Source organism: Gavialis gangeticus, unplaced genomic scaffold (genome assembly GCF_001723915.1).
Source record: "Gavialis gangeticus isolate Ggan-Ray unplaced genomic scaffold, GavGan_comp1, whole genome shotgun sequence".
Classification (NCBI taxonomy): Eukaryota; Metazoa; Chordata; order Crocodylia; family Gavialidae; genus Gavialis; species Gavialis gangeticus.
In genome coordinates this window covers 70,213,081-70,221,489 of record NW_017729033.1, presented here as the reverse complement: position 1 = coordinate 70,221,489, position 8,409 = coordinate 70,213,081, and the positions used below count along the sequence as shown (strand labels likewise).

General features: G+C 47.1%; 1 long non-coding RNA gene across 1 annotated transcript in view; it reads left to right on the top strand.

The window, feature by feature from the left end:
• The window catches only part of LOC109304149, a 6,617-nt gene extending 1,499 nt beyond the window's left edge, over positions 1 to 5,118 (top strand). The window contains exon 3 of the long non-coding RNA XR_002099310.1: positions 4,925 to 5,118. This is a non-coding gene — a long non-coding RNA (uncharacterized LOC109304149). The remainder of the gene's footprint in view (positions 1 to 4,924) is intronic.
• The last annotated feature ends 3,291 nt before the right edge of the window (positions 5,119 to 8,409 follow it).

Below are 8,409 nucleotides of genomic sequence, written 5' to 3'. Positions count from 1 at the left end.
TCCAGACGAGCCACTCGTGGTTGTGTCCCATTCCCCAACTGTGCAGGGCCTGCCTCTGCTCCAGCCCCACTCCCTCCCTCATAGCTGGGGAGTGCACATGCCCACCCCATCTGTGTGCAGAGGAAGCAGCTGCCATTGTAGGCTGGGCTTTGCATCCCAAGCCCCACTGCAGCTGGCTTGGGAGTGGCCCCACACCATGTGTGTCCTGCCACTGGGCTGAACCTCGTGCCCTGCCCGCCCAGTTGCTGGACACGTGGCATCGGGCTGCTCCCAGGCAGGCTGCAGTGGGGCTCAGGGTGCAAAGCCCAGCCCACAATGGCAGTTGCCTCTGCCGTGCACAGATGGGGGGGCATGTGCCCCCTAGGGCCTCTGCCAGCAGGTGTGCACAGTGGCATGAGCCCCCCTCTCCCCACCGCATGCCTATGGATGAGCCTGGGCTCAATCCTCCCATCACCTACCCAGCCAAGGCCCCACTCATGTGTGGCATTCTGTCCCTTGTCGTGGGGGCCTTGATCTGGACCCTGCCTGTTCCCTCCCCCATGAACTGACCTGCTGGGCTGGGGGTGGGGTGCACATGTGCATGCATGCATGCGGTCAGTTGCCTCCCCTAGCCTCAGATCAACCCCAAGAGGCTCTGAGATTGACTGGTTGATTAAGATCGACCAGTTGGTGACCACTGTTCTAAACAGTCCATCCTATACTCTTGTCCAATGACCTACATGTTTTCCACCCATAGGCGGAGGAAGAAAATAATGTGGGGGGAGGGAGGGGCTAAGCGTGTGCTCATGCATGTGCATTCACTCCCCCCTTCCCAGGGGGGAAAGTCTGCGGAGGGAAGAGGTGGGAGGAGGTGAAAGGGCTGTGGGGGCAAGGGGTGTTACCCAGCAACACGCTGGCCCTGTCCCAGGCTCCAGCTGCTTCCCTGCCCCTGGCCCTGGCCCTGGCCCTGCACTGCCCAGGGGGGCCTGGAGCTGTGAGCCAGAGTGGGGCCACCCTCGGCTGTACCGGCAGGCTGGAGGGGATGGAGCCCCTGGGACCCCCGCACACGCCCTGCCAGGCCCTGCACAGTGTGGGCAGGTGGGGCAGGGCGTGGGACAGAGCCATGGCTCATCCAGGGGGGCACGGGGAGGGGCAGCAGCTCATGCTGCTGCGTGTGTCCCAGGAGGCATGGGGGGTGCGTGCTCCTGGATCTGCACAGGGCTGCCTTTTGGGCTAGGCTGGGCTGGGCTGGGCTGGGGCAGTTGCGGGCTCTTCCCAGTGGGCGGCAGTGTTGCTGGGAGGGGGGTCAGGTGGGCTATGCCAAATCTTGGGGTGGCTGCAGCCCCGCCTCAGCCCTCTTCCAATACTGTCACCACCTGCCCCAAGCATAATCTACCTCCCCCCTCCCCCCTGGGAAGAGCCAGGCCCCAGCCCACATCTGCAGTGTGCACTGCCCCACGCAGATCCAGGGGCACGTGCCCCCCATGCCTCCCGGGTTATGCATAGCAGCAGGAGCTGCACCCCCTTATGAGCTGCTCGGGTTTCAGTCCCGCACCCCTCCTCGAGCCCCTGCTCCTCCCCCAGCCCTAGCCCCACTCTCTCCCTCACCACTGGAAGCCCGCAGCCGGGCTGCCTTGTGGCCCTACCACTGCCCTACATTTGAGAGGGCTAAGCCCTACTAGCCTTCCCCATCTGCTGCCTGTGTTCCCACCTCTCCAAAAATACGGTTTAGCTGCTGAATAAAATGTTCTTGTAACTGTTTGGAACTGGATCCTTTAAGTATACTTATTTTGTTTCTTGTTTAGCTATATTTACTAAAGCTGGCTGACTGATGCTTGCTTATTTCTGAACAACGCTTTGTGTCAGCTAAAATGTAAAAAAATCCTCTTAAGTAGGATGCTTATGGGTAAGAAGAATTTTGTGAATGTAGTACATGAACTCTGGGATCTATTCCTGCTACTGCCACACACTTTACTGTGTGATTCTGGGCAAATGACTAACTTATCTGTTCCACATTTTCTCATTTTTTTAAATAAAAGAACTCTTTCCTTGCTGCATGTGAGGCTTAATCAGATTAGTTGTGTTTGTAAAGTATTTTGAAAATACCATATTGAAAATATATTGGAAATCCAGAGCCAAAAAGAGCCAGGTAGGATATTTGCAATTGGAACATATTTTATACAGTAAAATAAAAGGGCTCAAATATATAATCAGGTGAACAAGATTGATCTAAAAGGAAATTCAGAGGTTTCTTTTGACCTTTCAACAAAAATTATGTAAGCATTGTTGTATTATAAATTGTTCTTTGTTTTACTTCTCTTTATTTTACTCTGAAAGGAAACACTGGGTTAGTTGTTCATTATGGAAAGATAGGACAGGGCTTTGTATTTTAATACAGTGTAAACAATTGTTCACTGTTGTTTATTTGTATAGTTGCTATACTGCTTAGGAATTAGAGTTTGCTGGTCTCATCATTTCTTTGTAATTAAAAAGATATTATCACTAAAACCACAAGAATAAAATTCTATAGATGTGGAAAAGAAAAGAGAAAAGAGAAGAAAAGAACCTGTAATCCAGTTAAACAACTATCTTTACTTTGCTTCTTTCCTGCCTTAGGAGTAGCTGTAACTGAAGAACAATGAAATCAAAGTACACTTCAGTTAGAGGAGTATGAACATCAGAATTATTACCCTTTTTTCTGAATCCACCAAAACTTATAGCCTGAAATCAGCGTGGTGTGAAATGCCTTCCTACAATTTTACAAATGGAGTCATTGGAATCAAAATTCTCTCTGAACCATATTTCAGATCTTTCTATTGCATGTTCTTCTTGCAGTACTCCCACTGTTGTCAATGCAAGTTTGATTCAGGGAATGATTACAGAATATGCAGTAAAGATCTGCACTGCAGCCAGAAATATGTCTTGTGGATTGGAAAAGAAAATTTTAACCATTGATTGGAAGCCTTGAATTTAGCATTTCTGTAAGTGTTTACATATAATGAGACTATCTACAGTTACTTTAGATAGGACTTTTAAAAAATCTGGATCAAACCTAGGCCCATATCATATTCCACTTTGGGGGTCTCAAAGGGGGTGCATGACTGTGGCTGGGGGTGTTGTCACTTTTGTGCTTTCCCTTATTTCCTAAATACAAGTTCAATAAACTTCAGTAAACTGCAACAGACCAGAGTTTGAGGTATGCTTGCCTGACATGTTGGGAAATGTTTGAACCCATTCTTTTGAGTTCCTAGGGGCTGCAGTGGGGTAGGCAGGAGCATGATGAGGGGCTGTGCTAGAGTAGGGAGTGAGGGCACAGCTGGTTGTTAGGTAGCTTTTATTGATCAAGCTGTGCAAGGGAGCTCATGGATTAAAACGTGCCAACAGAAGAAAGCAAATGGGCAGTAGAGTTCTGGCTGTACACCAGAGTGGGCAGTTAAAAGGGTGCCTATACACATGCTCTGGCATGGGGGAGGGGGCATTTCAATTAGAGTGGCTCTTGGGAGCTGCTCTAATTAAAAGGCTGTAATGTCTTGTGTATTCCGTGTCCACGTTTCAAAATGGCAGTGGGGGCTTTAGTTAAAGCACCCCACTGTATTTTGAAACACAGGATGCTGAATACACAAGATGCTGCATCACGCTCCAGCAGATTTGATTAAGTCTGCTCCAACACGTTCTAATCAGAACGTGTTGGAACACATGTACAGACACCCTATGTGTTGGGGGAAGAAGTAAGGCAGTGTGGGGTGCCTGGAGGACAGACCAGACCCATGCTGTAGAATGCTTGGTGTCCACACAACACTGAACACAAGGAACCAGGTCAAAGTAGAATTTGATTTGTTAGGTATACTTTTGAAATGTTGCAGGCTGATTTAAACCAGGCTAGTGGGCATGTATGCCTGTCCACTTGAGGTTTAAACTTCATTTAAACCATTGTAAGTGTTGTGAGTCCATGCCCTTGTCCCTCCCCATCCTCTACCCCCCCAAAAAAACCAAAACCCAAAAACAACCCAATAAGGAGAAAGAGGACCCATGTACCCATTTTAGATACTTAGAAGCCTCAGTGCACTTAGATGTCCAAAAGATGGAATAGGATATGGCCCTTAATGTTGCAGCATATAAATCAATCTCTAAATGAGGGTAAGTCTGAAGAAACTTTCCATATGGCAAAATTGTCCACACTGGCGGTGAAATTCTGTTACTATTTGGTCATCTAGATTCTATTTCATCCAGGCTATTAGACCCAATGGCCACTTAGATGACTAAATGCTAATAAACTGTCACCTGAATGTTTTGGATGTTTTTGCTGAACTATTTGGTACTGTCCCAAGAAAAGGACTGGATGGACTATTCATCTGATCTAGTCTGGCAGCTCCTAGGTCCCAGAAATTATCCTTCCACCAATTAGAGTGAAATCTTATCAAAAGCATGTGTGTCTAAAAACATTCAACAGGCTGTTCCTCCATATAATTAAGAAAAGTTTAGCCTCAAACTCAAGTAGGTGGCCTTAAAATCTTACCCCAACATGAAATAATGGGGAAACCCAAAAAAGCTGCACCATGAAACATTCAAAATCTCCAGAAGGAAGAAAAATACTGCTTACCATTTTCCTTTTTACAGTCTGAGTTACTACTTTTGTTTTGTTGTAAAATAGGAATAATACACATAGTATTGGAATACAGTTGCAGTTAAAAGGCTTTTGCAAATATCAAACTTTTTTTCACTTTCATTTTTAATCAACTGCAAAATCCATTCATTCTTCTTACACTTCTTTACCAAGAGCATTATCTAGTCCATAATTACTTATTGTGATATCTTTCTTTCATTAAGACAAATGAGAATGAATGGACAGAATTTTGTGTATGGGGAAAAGACCCTTGCATTAGAAAATGGTACTAAAGCATTCTTATAGCCCAATTCAGTTTATTTTCAACTTATTTTTCAATAGATGCCAATCAAACCTTGTAAATTACCCAGTGCCAAACAAACTGTATTTTGGTATCCTTTCTTGATAAACTACAAGCATTTCACAGCATTCTTTCAGGCTGCAGACTATTACCTCAATCCACAATTCTGCTATTAAATAATGTTTTCTATGGCACTATTTGGCATTTGATAAAGTTGTTTCTACATTGTCTTATCCATTGTTTTATCTTTCCTCCCAGTTGTCTTTTCCCTACTCTCATTGTCACTTTTATATGAAACTAGCCAATTGCCCATCAAGAATGACAGTGGGGAGGGGGCGGGGATGGAGTGCCGCCACCCAATGCCCCATGCTGCCACTGTTCTGCCACTTGCAGGGAGCAGGGTGGGGGAGCTGAGGCCAGTGCTGTTGGCCTCAGCTCCTCCACTGCCTGTCCAGTCCTCGGTGCCGCTTGCAGGGAGCGCTGCTGGCCTCAGCTCCCCAATCCCTTGTCTGGTCCTCAGCACAGCTTTGGAATCATGGCAGTGCTCCCCCACGATTGGAGCACTCTGACTGGCTGTTTCCATCAGCCAATCAGAGTGCAGATAAAGTGTTATGGACAGACTTAGGCTTTTTTAATATTAGAATGTTTAAGATTTAAAGAAGTATTTTTTCATGTTTCTTGATTTACTTGCAAATAAAGTTGGTCTCATCCCAATACAATTACTTTTGAACTGTTTCAAATTCATTTCCTTCTTATTCCTATTCCTGAAATGCATCCCTAACATGAACCATGTTGATTGGGAGAAACATGAACTATTTCAGTGCCTCATGATTGGTACATTTGGTATTTATTTTGAATTTTAAAAGCTAAATGAGGAGTTTTGCAATGCTGCTAGTCACATATCAGTAGACAAATGAAAGAATAACTAAATGTTGTGTGCTGATTATTCCATGGTAGCTATTTTTTCAAGACTTTTAAAGATTGTTTTTAAAGTCTTACCATTCTGTCTTGACTTGATGCTTGCACTAATCAGTGTTGCATTTGCAATTATTGCATGCCTTCACATGTATACATTATGAACTAAAAAAGTGAGCTAAAATAATATTAGGGCCAGGTTTGAATATTAGCCTGGATTGAATCCTTGTGATGCTCCACTAATTGAAAGAGGTCTTGAAAGTGGCAGTGGGGCAGTCAATGTCGTAGGAATCCCTTTACAGTATAAAGCCAGCACTCAGGTCTTTGCCATCTGTTCCTTACCAAAGGAAAAGTAACATGTTTGGAGCAGGCTAGGGACAGCAAAAAGCATAGCATTCTAATGATCAGTGGCTGATGAAATGATACCAATGTGGCTTATCTGTATGATTTAGAGCTACTAGTTGGCTTCTCTCATGCACATTGGAGTCTATTCCAGGCCCTGACAGATCCAGCAGCCAAGTGGAGAGGTGTGTAATGCCACCTCTTGATTCCCACCAGCTTCCCCTTAGCTGGGTTAGGCATAGCTCTGGTGTAACTGAGAATCTAGGTCTAATGGAATTCAATTCACAGGATTTAATTAATCCATGTGTAATTCCATGAAGTCAATGGAGGGTGAAAGATGAATTTGCTTCTGTGTTTATTTGAGTTTTATATAAAGTAAATTTTGTACTTATTGGGGGAGCTGGCTTAATAGCTCTGGTAAACATACAAGTGGAACTTAATGTCTGGTTCCCCTGCGCCCCCCCCGCCATTAACATGTGTTTACCATGATTTGTAATGATGAAGTCAGGCTACTAGAGATAAGGCAGTAGTTCATCTCCACAGTATCTCAGTCCTTGGCTTCTCCACTGAAATTGCCAGCAAACCAAATTAGTGTCAATTTGGATGGTGACTTTTGTAATATTGGCATTTGTCCACTATGAAGTGGCCTGTGGCCAGCAACATATATTACTAAAGCCAAATAACAGCATTCTGCTGGTAAGGTTTCATTTTCAGTCCTCTTTAACAGGTATCAGATTTTTTATTAATGATCACAGACCTGACCTTTTGGCCCTTATTCTGGAAAAAAAAAAGGTTCCATTGATTTTAGGGCGTTTTGCCTATCTAAATGCTGTGGGTTCAGGCCCCAGCACAATGCTATTGTCTAGAATCCTACTGTGGTCAAAAGTATACCCAAATTAGCTTTCAGACTTTGGGGAGGGAGGAGGAAGAAATGAGGGAGAGGGAGATGAAGAGAAAAACATGTCTTTTACCCTGTATAGTTATTCTTGCAGTGTTTAATTCTCTGGGGGTAAAGTGGTTGCCTTAATGCAGAACTGGGTGTGTGCCAGCAAGGCAAGTACCTAGTACTAGGGGTGTGCAAAACAGGCCATATTCCATTCGGATTTGGCCTGAATCAGGGACAGTGATTCAATTCGTTGATTTGGATCACTGTCCCTGATTTGATTTGGCTGAATCCAAAGATTTTATCCTAATTTGGATAATCAGCAATTTGGCCATTTCTTATCAATAGAGGACAGAGCAGCAGAAAACCGGAATGTCCTTTATGACGGCCACCCTACCTGAGCAGCGGCTGGAGGGGAGGTGGTGGGAAAGCTAGACTGGGCACTTCTCCTCCTGCCAGGGCGGGGTGGGACAGGGGAAGTGCTGCTGTAAGCGCACCTACTGCTCACACGTGTATGTGTGTGTGGTACCCCATTGACCATGGTGCCCTGGGCCATCACCCACCATTTCTGGGGAGAAAGTGTGGGCACATTGTGTCTCAACACAAGTCTCTGTTGCGCCGTACAGGAGCAGCATAGTCATGTTCCCAGTATGTTGTGGGTCTCTGTTCACTGATGGTTGGCAAATGCCCTGATTAGGGTGGCCATCGTGGTATCTCAAGAATAGAGGACAGTTGCATTGAGGACCACCATGAACATTGCATGCCTCCCGAGGCAGGGGGGCACCGTGAGCTCCTGCAGGCAGCTGTGGCGGGGGCGTGGCGGCAGCGAGTGGGAAGCTCCCGCAGGGCACTGCGGGGGACAGGGGGTGCCAACGGGTGAAAAACAGAGGACATAAAGGCATCCAGTTTAATATCAATAGAGGACAGAGGACCAGAAAACTGGACCGTCCTCTGTGAAACGGGATGAGTGGCCACTTTAGCTCTGACCCCTGGGCAGGAGGTGCTATGGCAGCGCCAGCCCTTATTTCTTCGGCCCCACGCGCGGAGGCGCAGTCCCCAGGGACCTTCAGGTGTGTCTGGGAAGCAGGGGACAGCGCAGCGCAGTCCCTGGCGAGGTCAGGAACGCTCTCGACACCTCGCACCGCTTCACACACAACAAAACCCTGCGGCTTCACCAGGCCGCCGCCCCGGCCCCGGCCCAGCCACAGCTGCCCTGCACGAGCCGCCAGGGCGCTTAGCTGCGGCCAGGCCACGAGCCCGCCCAGCCGCCCGCACGGCTCAGGGGCGGCACCAGTCCGTCCTTCCCGCCTCGCCATTGGCTGCCGCGTGAGCAGCCCAGGCGGCGGGTTGGCGGGCGCGGATGCCAGTCGCGCCGCGCCGCGCCGC